Consider the following 17,220-nt stretch of genomic DNA (forward strand, 5'->3'; position numbering starts at 1 on the left):
TGCCGAAATGGGAGGAGGGAGATGGTATCAGAAGGCATAAAACAGATCAACCTTAGAACTCCAGGTGAAGTATGGAAGGAAGGGAAAACGTATGTGGAATGCTCTGAAATGGGACCGAATGAGGGCAGTGTGGCTGGAGGATAAGGAGGAAGAATAAGCAGGCAAGATTCAGGTATACTTAAGGGCTAGCCTAAGCAGTTAGGATGTTTATCCATTGGACAATGGAAAGCTACTGAAGGATTTTAAGCAGAAGATTCATATTATGTAATTTGCATTTAAAAAAAAAATTCAGGGCTTCCCTGGTGGCACAGTGGTTGAGAGTCCGCCTGCCGATTCAGGGGACGCAGGTTCGTGTCCCGGTCCAGGAAGATCCCACATGCCGCGGAGCGGCTGGGCCTGTGAGCCATGGCCGCTGAGCCTGTGTGTCCGGAGCCTGTGCTCCACAATCAGAGAGGCCGCAACAGTGAGAGGCCCACGTACCGCAAAAAAAAAAAAAAAATAATAATTCACATGACTTACTGATTTTAATGGGATGTTTGTCACTACCAGTCTGAACTGGATTTTTCCAATACAAAATAAAAAAGCTTTGGTGTCAGTAAAGGGCAATTGAAAAGAACAGCCGTGCCAATGAAGTAAGGATTTAAATTGAAAACAAAACAAACAAAACAAAAACAAAAATGACAACCAAAGCTTATTTTAAAAATGTGTCCAATTGTATAAATGGAACATTATCTATATGCCTTGTCCTGATTTTAAATGACAATGAGTATATCTAGTGGACAAGATTAGGAAAAGCAATTAGAACTCCTTTCTTCCTTATTTTAATATATGTATATTTATTTATTCTTATTTATCACAAATAAGTTTAAATTTTATTGCCTTCTCTTTTTTTCTTTTTTCTTTTTTTTTTTTTTTTTTTGCGGTATGTGGGCATCCCACTGTTGTGGCCTCTCCCGTTGCGGAGCACAGGCTCCAGACGCACAGGCTCAGTAGCTATGGCTCATGGGCCCAGCCGCTCTGCAGCATGTGGGATCCTCCCGGACCGAGGCACGAATCCGCGTCCCCTGCATCGGCAGGCAGACTCTCAACCACTGCGCCACCAGGGAAGCCCTGCCTTCTCTTTTTAAATGACTAAGTTCAACTGTCATGTTATAATATCCTAAAGATGCCTCAGACTGTGTTTTATGGGGTGATTTTTAAAAGGCCCAGGTCTATCTGAGGCTTTTGAAAATATTCTGAAATGTTTATTAAAGGCCTCATAAACTATGCTCATCCTGTTTTGCTGATGAATACTTGGCAGTTGGAAAAAAGGCACTCAGTTCATTACCACATGAGATCACAAAATATTCTGTAAGGATATACCTTACTAATTTCTGATATATATAAAACTATGAGTTTTTAAATTATCAACAAAGTTTAATGTACAAAGAGTACACTAAAAATCACTTCAGTCTGGGACTGAGAAGCCATTATTTTCATATCCACAGGTTAAGATAATTGATAAAGGCAACCAGTGGCTATTTTCAAATACGTTTTCAGCATTTGTTTATTTAGAAAGTGAAAATCAAATTTCTATAACCATCCTCTACTTTTCAATAAACTGAAAAGCTGTTTCTTTAAATTTTGCTCAAAATAAGTCTATAGATATGTATAAATAGAAATAATACTTTGATACTTTATTTTTGTCCTATTGATGGTTGCCTGGATAGCTACATCACAGATAGGCAATTAATTAAGCAAAATAAAAAAATTAGTTCATTTTTAATATTTTCAGCAGGTAGGCAATGTACTGTGGATGCAACATTAAGCAAAATTGTAGTGGGTTCCTCCCATATCACTGTCAGGTCTGTACCAAATGGAGCAGCAGCTTTGGAGAAGAGTTTTGAAAAGCTTTTCAATTAATTATAAAGTACTACCCAAATGATAGATATAATTAGAATCTCAGGAGACTCAGAAACACCATAAAAATAGTGATATGTTAATTAGAGTTCTTATAAGTGGTTTCTATTTTCAGTGGCTAACTTCTACTTTGCGGATTTTGGACATACATAGTAAAATAGGGGAAAATGTAGGAGAAACAGTAAATAACCAATATTGCTTTATCTTGGATAGCTAACATCTATCCAATTATCATAATCAATACAGATTCTAAATTTAGCATTATCATAATTAAAATATATTCTAAATTTTCTGAGCAAACACTTCCAAGAATCCTATCAGGTATTTGCAAATTATAGTCTATCTATTAGTATACTGGAATTGTTTTTTAAATATTCAGCATGTAATACCTAAAACTATTAGCTTGAAAATTAAACTTATTCATAATGCTTGTAAGCACGGGCTTTTAGTACTTAACAAAAAGTTAAGAAAGCTGTAAAGTTTCCAAATTGGAAAAACATAAATGGTTCAAGAGTCCTTTTGTCCATTTAGACATCTAAAATTCATGAAGCAGACACAACTAGCTCAGATTTTTGAAAAAATCTAATCTCTTCAATTACATCTAGTTTTGCTCATTAAAGTAATCTAGAAATCATTTTACTTGTCTACCTAAAGATCAAGGGACATAATTATGAAAGGAACCTTCACTATATTTCTATTGGAAAAGAATGTCTTAAATTGGATGAAATAGATATCTTTTTCAAGTAAGTATAATAAGAAAAATAGTATGTTATGCATGACAAAAAAACCCAAAATTTAAAATTTAAAGACTAAAAGATAAATAAAACTGGATAATTGAGCCAAAAATAAAGGACCAGAGACTATTTCATGGCTGTTTCCCCAGTGAAGAAAATTAGTGCTCCAAAGATGTAACTGAGTACAATAATTTCTTGTCAGGCTATCAGAAATATCTTCTCAAAGTGTTTTATTTTGTTTTATTTTGTGTCTACACTGAGACTCTTTCATTCATATTTGACGCTTTCCTCTTATTTACTCTTCCCTTTTTCTCCCTTTGTGCAATGCACTTTAGAGAATGTGTGTGTTAACTCAAAATGATTGACTTGGTGAAACTGTACTGGGCCATATTTTATGGATTTTGTTTGTTTTTTAATTTTATTGAAGTATAGTTGATTTACAGTGTGTTAATTTCTGCTATATAGAAAAATGATTCAGTTATAAATATATATACATTTTTTCATATTCTTTTCAATTTTGTTTTATCACAGGATATTGAATATAATTTCCTGTGTTACACAGTAGGACCTTGTTGTTTATCCATTGTATATATAATAGTTTGCATCTGCTAACCACAAATTCCCACTCATACCCTCCCCTAGCCCACCTCTCCCTTGGCAACCACAAGTCTGTTCTCTATGTCGGTGAGTCTGTTTCTGTTTCATAGATAACTTCATTTGTGTCATATTTTAGACTCCATATGTAAGTGATATCATATGGTGTTTGTCTTTCTCTTTCTGACTTACTTCACTTAGTATGATAATTTCTAGATCCATCCATGTTGCTGGAAGTGGCATTATTTCATTCTTTTTATGGCTGAGTAATATTCCATTGTATATATACCAGGTCTTTTTTTTTTTTTTTTTTTTTTAGTGAGGTTACATTTTATTTTATTTTTTTTCTTTTTTTTTATTAGTTTCTGCTTTATAACAAAGTGAATCAGTCATACATATACATCTGTTCCCACATCCCTTCCCTCTTGCATCTCCCTCCCTCCCACCCTCCCTATCCCACCCTTCCAGGTGGTCACAAAGCACCGAGCTGATCTCCCTGTGCTATGCAGCTGCTTCCCACTATCTATCTACCTTACGTTTGATAGTGTATATATGTCCATGCCTCTCTTTAGCTCTGTCACAGCTTACCCTTCCCCCTCCCCATATCCTCAAGTCCCTTCTCAAGTAGGTCTGTGTCTTTATTCCTGTTTTACCCCTAGGTTCTTCATGACATTTTTTCCCCTTAAATTCCATATATATGTGTTAGCATACGGTATTTGTCTTTCTCTTTCTGACTTACTTCACTCTGTATGACAGACTCTAGGTCTATCCACCTCATTACAAATAGCTCAGTTTCATTTCTTTTTATGGCTGAGTAATATGCCATTGTATATATGTGCCACATCTTCTTTATCCATTCATCCGATGATGGACACTTAGGTTGTTTCCATCTCCGGGCTATTGTGAATAGAGCTGCAATGAACATTTTGGTACATGTCTCTTTTTGAATTATGGTTTTCTCAGGGTATATGCCTAGTAGTGGGATTGCTTGGTCATATGGTAGTTCTATTTTTAGTTTTTTAAGGAACCTCCATACTGTTCTCCATAGTGGTTGTACCAATTCACATTCCCACCAGCAGTGCAAGAGTGTTCCCTTTTCTCCACACCCTCTCCAGCATTTATTGTTTCTAGATTTCTTGATGATGGCCATTCTGACTGGTGTGAGATGATATCTCATTGTAGTTTTGATTTGCATTTCTCTAATGATTAATGATGTTGAGCATTCTTTCATGTGTTTGTTGGCAGTCTGTATATCTTCTTTGGAGAAATGCCTATTCAAGTCTTCTGCCCATTTTTGGATTGGGTTGTTTGTTTTTTTGCTATTGAGCTGCATGAGCTGCTTATAAATTTTGGAGATTAATCCTTTGTCTGTTGCTTCATTTGCAAATATTTTCTCCCATTCTGAGGGTTGTCTTTTGGTCTTGTTTATGGTTTCCTTTGCTGTGCAAAAGCTTTGAAGTTTCATTAGGTCCCATTTGTTTATCTTTGTTTTTATTTCCATTTCTCTAGGAGGTGGGTCCAAAAGGATCTTGCTGTGATTTATGTCATAGAGTGTTCTGCCTCTGTTTTCCTCTAAGAGTTTGATAGTTTCTGGCCTTACATTTAGGTCTTTAATCCATTTTGAGCTTATTTTTGTGTATGGTACCAGGTCTTTTTTATGCAGTCATCTGTCAATGGACATTTAGGTTGTTTCCATGTCTTGACTATTGTAAATAGTTGGGTCATATTTTATGGAAGGTAGTGGAATGACTCATCTAGGAAAGATATACAGAAATCCCTGCAGGGGAAGGAGACTGGTGCAAGGAAAGCACTGAAAGCAACATTGATGGAGAACAGAAGGAGGAAGTAACAAGATGAAGTGGGGACTACCGGCTAGGGCCAGAACATGCAGGGCCTGGGCACTACTCTATGAGCAATGAACAATGCCTTTTATGTATAACATTTAGGGTGACAGGATCAAACTTGTGATTTATAAGGTCTCATTCTTGGGGAAACATATCTTTTGGAGACCATGAAGCTATGCTTAGAAAAGGAGGCAATAGTAGAAATTAGAAGCATAGAGGGCTATTTCTGAAGACTAGTAGAGAGATATCAGTGATTTGAATGGGGAGATAGAAGTTGGTTTATCTTAGGCATATTGGATGTTTTAACATCAGGATTTTTCAATGGGACTGAGCTTGTTGCAAAGGAGACTATGATTCTAAGCTATACATAACAGCTTTCTGACAGGGGCCCTCCATGGACAGTAATGACTGTAAGGACTCTGAAATTTGTGTTTCCAAGTCAACACTGTTCATAACCTCCAACTCCTGTGTGTAACAGGTTACTCAGCATCTGTAGTTAGCTGTCTCACAGTTATCTTGAATTCATTTAATATATGCTGAACTCGTGGTCTTTAACCCATTATTACCCCCCCCCCTTTTTGGTGAGGATTAAATGATATTTATTTATTTTGTACTTAACATAGAGTGAATATGCCTTCCCCTTGATTTACTATGACCAAGTACAGTTGTCCCTCTGTATCCCTGGGGATTTGTTCCAGGAGCCCGCTCAGATACCAAAATTCAAGGATGCTCAAGTCCCTTATATAGAATGTTGTAGTATTTACATATAACCCATACACATCATCCTGTATACTTTTTTAAAATTTAAAATATAGTTTATGTACAATATTATATGTTACATATGTACAATACAGTGATCAATTTTTAAAGATTATATTATATTTATTGATCTTACAAAATATTGGCTACATTCCCTTCATTGTGCAATATATCCTTGTAGCTTATTTTATACACAGTAGTTTGCACCTTTTAATCCCCTACCTCTATCTTGTCCCTCTCAGCTTCCCTCTCCCCTCAGACTCACCGATATAGAGAACAAACCACTAGTTTGTTCTCTATATCGGTGAGTCTGCTTCTTTTTTGTTATATTCACTAGTTTGTTTTATTTCTTAGATTCCACATATAAATGATATCATACCTAAATGTAAGAACAGAAACCATAAAACTCCTAGAGGAAAACATAGGCAGAACGCTCGACATAAATTATAACAATATTATTTCCTTCTTAGTAATCCCTGTTTTAGTACAATATTCCCCCTCCAAACTGCACCCGTCTTGACTGCCTTCGCTTATATGAGAATGGGGAGAAGATCAAATTCTTTTTTTTTTTTTTCTTTTTGCTTTTAAAATTCTCAAGGAGGCTGGAGCCGAGCCGAGCCTCTGCAGCTGCCGCTGCGGGCGCCCACCAAACACTTTGCAGACTCGCTTCCACCTTGCGGGCCAGTCCGCACAGCGGGGCCCGGGCTCAGGGCGGCCGCGTCTGGGGACAGGCCATGCAGTGAAGCCCCCACCCCCACCCCGTCCACCTTTGCCCGGAGCCGTGGGCAGCAGCCCAGTACGTCCAGCCGGCCCCGGGGCAAGAGCAGTGCTGGGGGCGGGGGAGGGTGGCCCAGCCCGGGGACCGGGAGCCGGGCTCCGAGCTGAAGGCGGGGGAAGCGGCGCCGAAGTTTGCTTCGGACTCATCGGGCGCTGCGGCAGCACTGTTTCTGCCGCTGCCGCCGCTGCTTCGTTGAACGTTCAAGTGGAAAATTTTCAGGCGTCAGCAGAAACATTGTGTCCAAAAAGGACTGAGTCGCAGTTACCACCAAACGCTGGAGGAGACTCTCCCTGGAAAACTTCCCTTCGGTTTATTTTCTTGAAAAGGCTCCAGGCTTCGGCTTGGATAATCCAACAGCCAAAATTGAGCCCAGCAGCTGGAGCGGCAGTGAGAGCCCTGCCGAAAACATGGAAAGGATGAGTGACTCTGCAGATAAACCCATTGACAATGATGCAGAAGGGGTCTGGAGCCCCAACATTGAGCAGAGCTTTCAGGAAGCCTTGGCTATGTATCCGCCATGTGGGAGGAGGAAAATCATCTTATCATATGAAGGCAAGATGTATGGTAGGAATGAATTGATAGCCAGATACATCAGACCCATGACCGGGAAGATGAGGACCAGAAAACAGGTGTCTTGTTGTATACAGGTCTTAGCAAGAAAGTTCGAGAAACTCAAGCCGCCATTAAGGTGTCTAGTCACATTCAGGTTCTTGCCAGAAGGAAATCTTGTGATTTTCATTCCAAGCTAAAGGATCAGACTGCAAAGGATAAGGCCCTGCAGCACATGGCCGCCATGTCGTCAGCCCAGATCTTATCAGCCACTGCCATTCACAGCAAGCTGGGGCTGCCAGGGATTCCACTCCCCACCCTCCCAGGGGCGTCGGGGTTCTGGCCGGGAATGATACAAACAGGACAGCCTGGATCCTCACAAGGCGTCAAGCCCTTCGTGCTGCAGGCCTACCCCATCCAGCCAGCGGTCACAGACCCCATTCCAGGGTTTGAGCCTGCGTCAGCCCCAGCTCCCTCGGTCCCGGCCTGGCAGGGCCGCTCCATTGGCACAACCAAACTCCGCCTGGTGGAGTTCTCAGGTTTCCTCAGACAGCAGCGAGACCCAGACTTGTACAACAAACACCTATTCGTGCACATTGGGCATGCCAACCATTCCTACAGTGACCCATTGCTCTATAATCAGTGGACATTCGTCAGATTTATGACAAATTTCCTGAAAAGAAAGGTGGTTTAAAGGAACTGTTTGGAAAGGGCCTTCAAAATGCCTTCTTCCTTGTAAAATTCTAGGCTGATTTAAACTGCAGTGTTCAAGATGATGCTGGGGCTTTTTACGGCGTGACCAGTCAAGTATGAGAATTCTGAGAATATGACAGTCACCTGTTCCACCAAAGTTTGCTTCTTTGGAAAGCAAGTAGTAGAAAAAGTAGAGACGGAATATGCAAGGTTTGAGAATGGCTGATTTTTATACCGAATAAACCGGTCCCCGATGTGTGAATATATGATCAATTTTATCCACAAGCTCAAACACTTACCAGAGAAATATATGATGAACAGTGTTTTGAAAAACTTCACAGTTTTATTGGTGGTAACAAACAGGGATATACAAGAAACTCTCCTGTGCATGGCCTGTGTATTTGAAGTTTCAAATAGTGAACATGGAGCACAGCATCATATTTACAGGCTTGTAAATGACTAGCCATGGTTATTTATATATATAGATATCTGTATATACACACACACATATGTGTGTGTGCACACACACTCTCTCCATGATCAAACGACTGATTGTAAACCTCACCATGCAGGGGTGCTGCCTTGGCCCTGAGGTCACCCCAACTTTTCTAAATCCTCTTTGAGTGAAGTCATTTTTTCATGTGTTCATACTCATTGTAGCTGTGAAGTTCTGGTACTGTTGTAAAAAGAGAAATCGAGTTGTTTCTGTGTGTTATTCAGATCCACAGCCCACAGTTCCTCAGAAAGTTGAACCTTAAGAACCCAAGTCTCTGTTTGCAGAGACCTGTTTCTCGTGGTGGTAGAAAAAAAAAAAGTAAGACAGAGCATTTACCATTGGACATTTACTGCCTTTATACAAATGTATTAAGTGTTTTTTTTAACATAAAATTCTTGTTTTAAGATACAAGTAAAATTAATCTTTAAATGTAAATATAAATTAGTACACAAAACTAAGAATCTTTAGACTTATCTTTGTAACAAATTAGGATGGAAGTTATGAAAGATCATAATTCACTAAATTATTTTTTAAATGAAACTTTTCCTTCTTTCTGAAACCAATGTTAAAATATAGCCTTAAAAAATGCTTGGTAGAAATATCCTAATGAGACAAATTTGTACTTTTTTTCCTCAAAGTTAAAACTAATCTCCTAATCCATTAAACTCTTGAAACAGCTATTACAGAGGAAGAAAACTTCACCCCTTATCCTTAACATATATAGTATATTTTAAAAATATAAAATTGTATTGTAAAAAAATAAATAAATAAAATCCTCAAGGACACTTAGCATCAGGTACATTTCTTGGATGGGGCAAAAGGGAGTGGGAGCCCACCTAGGACATGCACATGATTCATAGGAGGGAACATAAGATGCTGAAATTTAGTCTCCTTGTATGGACACTATCAAATTTCAGTTTTTTTTTTCTGTAAAGTTGCTAAGGGATCACTGAAAGATGCTCATTGTATGATATTTTTTCATGTGTGATTATATTGAGTCTTTTCAATTAGTTAATAATTTTGGTCCTTTCAACTGCTTAATAGTTTTACTAAAAAAAGAATTTCAAGTAGATCCTTTTTGCCCCACAAAAATATCCCGAAACAACAAATTACAGTGTAGGTCTGGGTTTGATTTGTCCCATCATCTTTATACAAAGATTGCTTTTAATGTGTAAACAGTGGGAAGCCACAAATGAGACTTTACTGACTTAATTTGATAAATGCCATAACCTACTTTCCACTGTGTCTGCACTAATGATAACTGTGGTGGATGGTGTTTGGTAAATATAGAATTAATACCCAGTGAGTTCAGTATATAAAGTTAAGTATCAATGTACAGTTAACAAGAATTAGATGTTAGAAAATGGAAGGTTTTTATTATTAAAAGATGTTTACTAGCACACAATTTCCCTAATGGGCTTATGGAGATAACAGGACAAGTGAAGTTTCAAAGCCCCTGCTGAACTTACAACTTCCTGTAAAATAGGCATTAATGCATAAAGATAAAGAAAAGGTATCTTTATTTTGAAGAAACAATTGAAAGTCCTTTTGTCTTTTGGGATTTTAAATAAATTGTTTTGAATTTGAGAGACTTTAAAAGAGGGCATGTATTTGAATATGCTTTCTACAGGAAGTATGTGCTCTAAAATGTTGAGAAACATTAATGTAGACAGCAAGACTATACAGAAACAGAAACAGGACAGTTTTTCAGAAGGCAAGGTTTGGGGGTAAATGTGAGTTTAAGGCTGTTTCCACTAATCACTTCAGTCACACAGTCATTCAAGTCAGACAACCAGTTTGACTGGCTTTTTTTTTTTTTTTTTTTTTTTTTGCAGTATGCGGGCCTCTCACTGTTGTGGCCTTTCCCGTTGCGGAGCACAGGCTCCGGACGCGCAGGCTCAGCGACCATGGCTCATGGGCCCAGCCGCTCCGCGGCATGTGGGATCTTCCTGGACCGGGGCATGGACCCGTGTCCCCTGCATTGGCAGGCGGACTGTCAACCACTGTGCCACCAGGGAAGCCCTGACTGGCTTTTTGACCTTATTAGCATGATGCTTGACCAAATTGATTCAAGAGTTCAGTTGAAATGGCAGGATCACAAACAGTCTTAGGCTCTGCAAATCTATCTATAATTTCAAGTCAGTTGGACAGCATTCACTGGGTGCAGAGGGTGTGTATATTGCAATAATTATTTTAAACCTTTTGTCCTCTCCTAAACCTGCTAATCCTGCTCCTCCCCATTTCCTCTCAAGAGATCACCTCGCTTCCTACTTCAGAGAGAAAATATACAAAAATTGTATAAATACATGCCACTTGCACAAATTGTAACTGACAGTTACGGTCTCTTTTGATGAATACCCCTGACTTTCAGAGACCTCAATATGCTTATACCCTGATAAATTTATTTTTTATTGTTACCATTGTTATTGCTTTCATTTGAAACATGAAATGTGGATTTTACTCAGCAGAGCATTCTTTTGAGGAAAAGTATTCCAGTATTTCCAAGATCATTCCACTAGAATAAAATTTTTATTCTCTGAATCCAGTTCTCTTCTGGACTGTATGTCTTTATAATAGTTAAACATTTATCCAGTATTTTTTAAGTCTCTGACATAGTGATTGCATGACTATAGAATGATATTACTAATTCTGTTTATTCTAATTTTTTGAACAAAAATAGAAAGGCAGGAAAAGACAAAAAATTTAAAAAGAAAAATCATTTTGTAATTTCCTTATGCTAGATTCCTTAGTAGATAAATTTAGCACCTATGTGAGGAATAAGGTTAAAAATGTAATAGGCACTCTCATGGATAAAACTTCTAAAATGCTAAATCCTAACCTTAAGGTTCTTGTTTCAATACAGGATAGGCTACAATCCCCAGTTACTTCATGGAATAAATTGGTAGCTAATTACACATTTGTGTGATTTCAGCATAATTTGGATTCATTCAAGGAAATACTTTTTCTCTATTCTTGATAGAAAGTAATATGCAATGAAACCTATTTGAATATAACATATTAGTGTAATAGGATGGTTACAATCTGTAATCTGAAAAATAAAATTGTAGCTGCAGTCATAGCATCTTTGTTCTGGGCAAAGCCTGCTAGTTCTTGAATAAAGGGAACAGTGGTGTTCATCAGATTATCCTAACAACACAAAATGAAATGGCCTGTTCTATGAAATTTCCTCTATAGAATTCACTCAGCCAATCAAAGACATATTTGTTTTGCATTTGAAAATGTTCATACTTTAATAGGAATGTCTCATGAATGGCATGAAAAGTAAATACTCATAAAAATGTTTACTGTCTTCATATTTGAATAAATCATACTATTCAATTAATGGAGGAAAAATAGGTCTGCCAACTTTGATTTAATCTCCTCCCTTTTTTTTTCAGAAGAATAAAAGTCAATAAATTATAAACAGTAGAATTACTCACTAAATACTGAATTAAATAAAAAACTACAACCATAAACCAAAGCAAAATTTAAAAATATAAACTATAGTAAATTTGAACTAAATAACAGCCAGTTTTATTCTATGCTTCACATCTTAAAAAAAGTTAGTGAGGTTTATTTACTAATATGGGAAAGGAAAAAAAAAATCCTTTTGCCTCTCTGTCCCTCAAACCCAGACAGTTCTCTTTATTCTTGGCCACTGACAAAAGTATGGTGGTGTTACCAGTAGCTTTCTGCCAGGAATACACTAACAGGCCCAGAACTAATATTTGGGGCCATGATATTTGGCTCTACCTCTGCTCATTACTCTCTGGGAATTAATTTACTTTTCTCTCCCACTTTCTCATTTGCAAATGAAGAATAAAAATGTCCAACTATCTGATTTGAAGGTACAGTAAAATATATATGAAAATATTTTTTTATAAAATGAAAACCATCAAAATCATGTAAGATAATCATAACAATTTGCTCTTTAAACTGAAATACAAAACAGATGCTCTTGAAACATACCTTGAAATTGGGTAGAATATGCCTATTTCCACCTGCTTTATGTTACTGTTCAATATTGTTTCAGAACTATTCACCCAACAAATGCACAAGTAACGCCGCTACATGTAGAACTGAAGCATTTTCCCCTTGTGCATTAATTAACATTAGTTTCCTCCATACAAAGGGCATTCCAAGTCAGTGTTCCCTAATATTATCATCTAAGGACCATACTCATTTCTTTCACAATATGTGCATTTTCTTATAACTTTAGTAAAAGGAAATAAAGATTTCTGTCAAAGGAAGGCGTCAGTTTATAATTAAATGTAAAATCCTAGGAGTCAGAGACACCCAAGTTAGAATAATACCTCTTACTAATTTTAAACAATGAAGCAGTTACTTAACTTCTGCAAGGCTCAGTTAAGCTATAAAATGTTGATAATAATACCTACGATGCAAGGTTGTGAAGATTAAGTACAAAAATGTATATAAAATTTTGACGCAAGGACCAACAAGTGTTAAGCATATAAAACTGGCATCTGTTAATAATATGATCTGGTTTCATATTTCACAACTACTATCCTAAGCTGTGTAAACTTAGGTAATTTATCTAATCATTCATCTATAAAATGAAATATTGATTGGGTAAGTACATGACAGCCATTTCTAGCTTCATGAATCCAAGAACCCCCATCTAACTCGGGATACCATTTTATAGTACCACCGTCTTCAATTAGAGGAGGGGTTCTGTCTCCATTTAATATATGAAGGAGACTCCCTGGCAGGGTTAATCACTTCCCTCAATTCATCTAGAACAGGGGTCTGAAAACTTTTTCTGTAAAGAGACATAATACTTTAGGCTTTGTGAGTCATAGGGTCTCTGTTTCAGCTACTCGGCTGTGCTGTTGTAATGCAAAACCAGCAACAGACATTATGTACACCAGTGTTTAACAATACTTTATGTATGGACACTAATTTAAATTTTGTGTAATTTTAATGTGACACTATTTTTTAAAAATTTTTCTTCAACCACTTAAAAATATAAAAAAATCCTTTTTAGATCATTGGCCATACAAAACAACTAGCAGGCTGGCTTTGGTCCATGCATTAAATGGTTAGTTACTATGGTTAGGGACTAAACTCCAGGTTTTAAAAGACAAAGTTCTCTGCTAATAAGAACATTCCAAATTAATTGACTTTATTAAAAAATTTCTTTATCATAGAATATTTATATCTGGGGTCCATATTTCTTGAATTATATTATCACTGCCTAGATAGCAGATAAAAGACTAAAAAGTAGTTGCAAAAATTATATTCTTCACTAAAGTTATAAAATAATTCTTTCTTTTGAGGGGCAGCACTATTTTCAGAATGGCAAAGAAAAATAAGTGAAGAAATGTTATTGCCTTTCCATGTACCTATATTTGGCTTAGTTTGATGCTGATTGTGGGGTCATATGCCAAAACTGCAGCAGGACCAAAATATTTGTAGACCTTGGGAAACCAGAACAAAGCACTGTTTGTGTCAGATTCATGAAAAGAAAAACAAACTTCCTGATGACAGTGGCTAGCAAATTGTTTTCAGAAATGAAGAAAAAGAGAGTAATGCAATTTTTTCAAATGGAAAGGCAAAATTCAGTCCTAGTCCTAGTGACTGGGCTGTAAGACACATGGCAATCTTTTGTGCCAGTGGCTTGCTTACCTTGACATGTCTAATTTATTAAGGAAAGCTTTAGAAGGTATTTACAAATTAATGGATCACTTTCTTTTGTCACTTTTTTGAGGTGGTTTTATGTTTGTTGCCATTTTTTTCTTATGTTCCTAGGGAGTTAAAAAGAAGAACCCACCATAGGAGGGATGTCCTTTATCCTGCATTGAAACGGTATTGATATAATCCACAAAGCAAGACAGTAACCAGAAAAAGTTTGAATTTAGCCCCTTCCTTTGTATTCTTTTTACATTTAGACCAATTATATGTCCTCATACCTGTGATGGAATATCGAATCAAATTCAAGACATTGTATAGTAATGTTAGAAGTGCCTTCACACAAGTTTTGTCACACTGAAACCTATAGTTTGCTCCAGTTACTGGCTAAACTTCACATTCATTGTACTACACTATGTGCCATTTTTAATTATTCCTCAGGGAAATATCCTTAGTTTGACAGTTATTGTAAGGGAATATTGGCATAACTTTCTGACATGTTAGTTGTTGGCTGCTTCTACCCGACATGGAAATTTGACATATAAAATAATTAAAATTCAGGCAAAATAATTGCTTAAAGGACTTCTTTAACCCAGAAGTGAATGATTTTTCCCTGATTCCTTTTGTGTATTCCATGCTTTTGTCCTTTGTATTTAACATTACTGGTATTATTACACCGTTCGTAAATGAACCATTTCAGAAAATTGGCCGCTTTCTTATTGCATTTGGAGGATATTTATGTAATTGTACACAATGATTCTTGTAACACAGACCCTGATTTTCATCTGATTCTTGCTCCTGAGAGACAATAAAAGAGGAAAAGGGAACAAGCCTTAGTCCTCAATCCTAAAATCCTCACCCACTTTTTATTTGACAAAACTTAGAGCCTGTCTTGGAAGTGAAATGCTATATGGAGTAATGAAATGGTGAAGTGATGCCAAAGTGTCAGAGGACCTTGCAGGAGCTTCTGGAAGGCTAATGTGTTCCCACACAGGGATTAAGAGGCCAGCACCTGGACCCAAAAAACCTAGGTTCAAATCCTAGCACTACCAATCCATGCAATTTTATAAATGTTATTTAAGATCTCTAATTACTCACCTAAGAAACAACTGATCACCTAATCCATAGAAATTTTATGAGAATTATATATGTGATCATATGTAATAGTATTTTGAAAGTTATAAGACAAAAATCCCCTCGTCTTGCTGCTTCTTGGGATTTAACCAATAGAGACAGTTTAAAAATAGAAAATTAAATAAATGGCATTCAAAATATTAAATGGCCAAGTGTATACCTTATGAAATCATAAATGCAAGTGTTCCTTACATATAAAGCCTAAGCCTCCAATTCTGTCCCCAAATTGGTTTTGATCCCTGCCAGTGGTCTACAGATCTAACCTTGTGGATGCTAGTCTAAAGATCCTCTACAGTCTGGGCAGAGAAAGAAAGATTAACAGTGGGTGGAAGGGTAGAGACAGGCAGGAGATGACAAATACTTGAAGACTGATAAAAAAGAAAAAGCCAGTAATGTGAGCCAACTGTTTCTGTGTGGAGGAAAGAGCAAAGCAACAGGAAATTGACACCCTCCAGAAGATATGGCTCAATATCAGTCCCTGAGTTAGCTGAAATGTGCTTCCAACCTCGGGAAATAGAATGTCCTAGAGGAAAGGTATACTGAGTTCCTTTTTTCTATGGTTTGAGGTAGGTAAACAATGGAAGAAAAAAAAAGTATTCCTCAACTACAGGGAACAAATTTAATTAATTAATTAATTTTCATCCATTCCTTTTAGAGAGATTCGCCTTCTTGGTTCTGTAAATCTTTATGGAAAACTACTATCCTAGAATTTATTTTCCTTTGTGATTCTATACTACCTGGCATTGCTAGAATAGAAAATAAATTATAATAGAAGAAGGGGATCCAATATACATAAATATCTAAGTACTTTCCTGGAGGGAAACAAATAGCATTCTCCACCAGATCACTGGAATCAAAGTTAGTAGACATGTATTGGTGGGGGGTTGGCTCTGAGCATAAAAGTGCAACAAGAGTCCTGATGCCAAGTTACCTGAGGGCAGTGGGAGTTTAGGCTGCTGAACTAATCTCAAGACAAGGAGTCTAGTTTCTTTGCAGGATAGCTACCATCTTCCTGGCATGAGGTTGATGCCAGAAGACCTAGTGCATAGCTTGATTTCTAAGAATAAAGACTGAGAATATGCTAACACAAAGAAACTTAATTATGTTTGCCCTACAAAGAGTTAAGACCTCTTTGCTGTGGAGGTTGATGGCAGTTTGTGCTAGATCTCAGACCAGAAAGGCATTATTACAAAGAGGACCAGCAATGGGTGTTGTTTGTGGAGGGCTAGAGTTCAACAGGGACACCACGTAACACCAAGGAGCAAAGGCAATAGAGGAAAGATAAGTGATTTTTACTCTTTAGGCATATTGGAAGGAAGGAAGGAAGGAAGGAAGGAAGGGGGAAGAGGGGGGAGAGGAGAGGAGGAAAGAAATCACCAGAATTTGAACAATGTAAGAAGAAAAATACAAATTGGAGTAAAGCAATGGTATTTCCTAGATTCTAACATGATGTGATATATGATGTCTTTGCCAATTCCATAGGTAGGTGAAATTTAAAACTAATATCCAAATAGATATCTACATGAGTTATATTGTGTTTTATGTAATTATATTTAACGTCTACCTAGAGATTTTCATTACATATTAAATATTGAATAATTCATGTCATAAAGCCATGTGTGAAAGACGAATGTCATTATCAATGACACCTTGACAAATCATTAAACACAAATTACAAGGGGGTGTCAGAAGACTATATCAGGCAAGACTCTGATGCCGAGTTGAAAGACAAGTAGGATTCTTTTATACTACTTGTTCTCAAACTTTAATAAGCAGCAAAATCACCTGCAGGGTTTGTTAAAACAGATCACTAGGCTCTATCCCTAGAGTTTCTGGTTTAGTAGGTCTGGAATGGGCTTTAATTGCTTTGCATTTCTAACAAGTTCTCCATTATTCTGATGCTGCTCTTTCCAGGAGCAAACTTTGAGAACCACTGTCTTAAAAAATGATTTATTCACAACAGGCAACCCGTGAAATTTCAATGTGCATGCTCACGTTCTCTTTTCACATTGTTGCTATGAGTTAGGGACTATTTTTACTTATAAATGAGAACAGAGAGACACAGTGCTATGACTTAAACAAAACAGTACA

General features: G+C 37.1%; 1 pseudogene across 1 annotated transcript; it reads left to right on the forward strand.

Annotated features, from left to right (window-relative positions):
- Positions 1-6,839: 6,839 nt before the first annotated feature.
- On the forward strand, positions 6,840-8,428 carry LOC309792436 (transcriptional enhancer factor TEF-1-like; annotated as a pseudogene). The gene has a single exon. The product of its transcript is annotated as a transcriptional enhancer factor TEF-1-like (transcript).
- Positions 8,429-17,220: the final 8,792 nt, after the last annotated feature.

Source organism: Mesoplodon mirus (genome assembly GCF_964341445.2).
Source record: "Mesoplodon mirus genome assembly, chromosome: 2".
Classification (NCBI taxonomy): Eukaryota; Metazoa; Chordata; class Mammalia; order Artiodactyla; family Ziphiidae; genus Mesoplodon; species Mesoplodon mirus.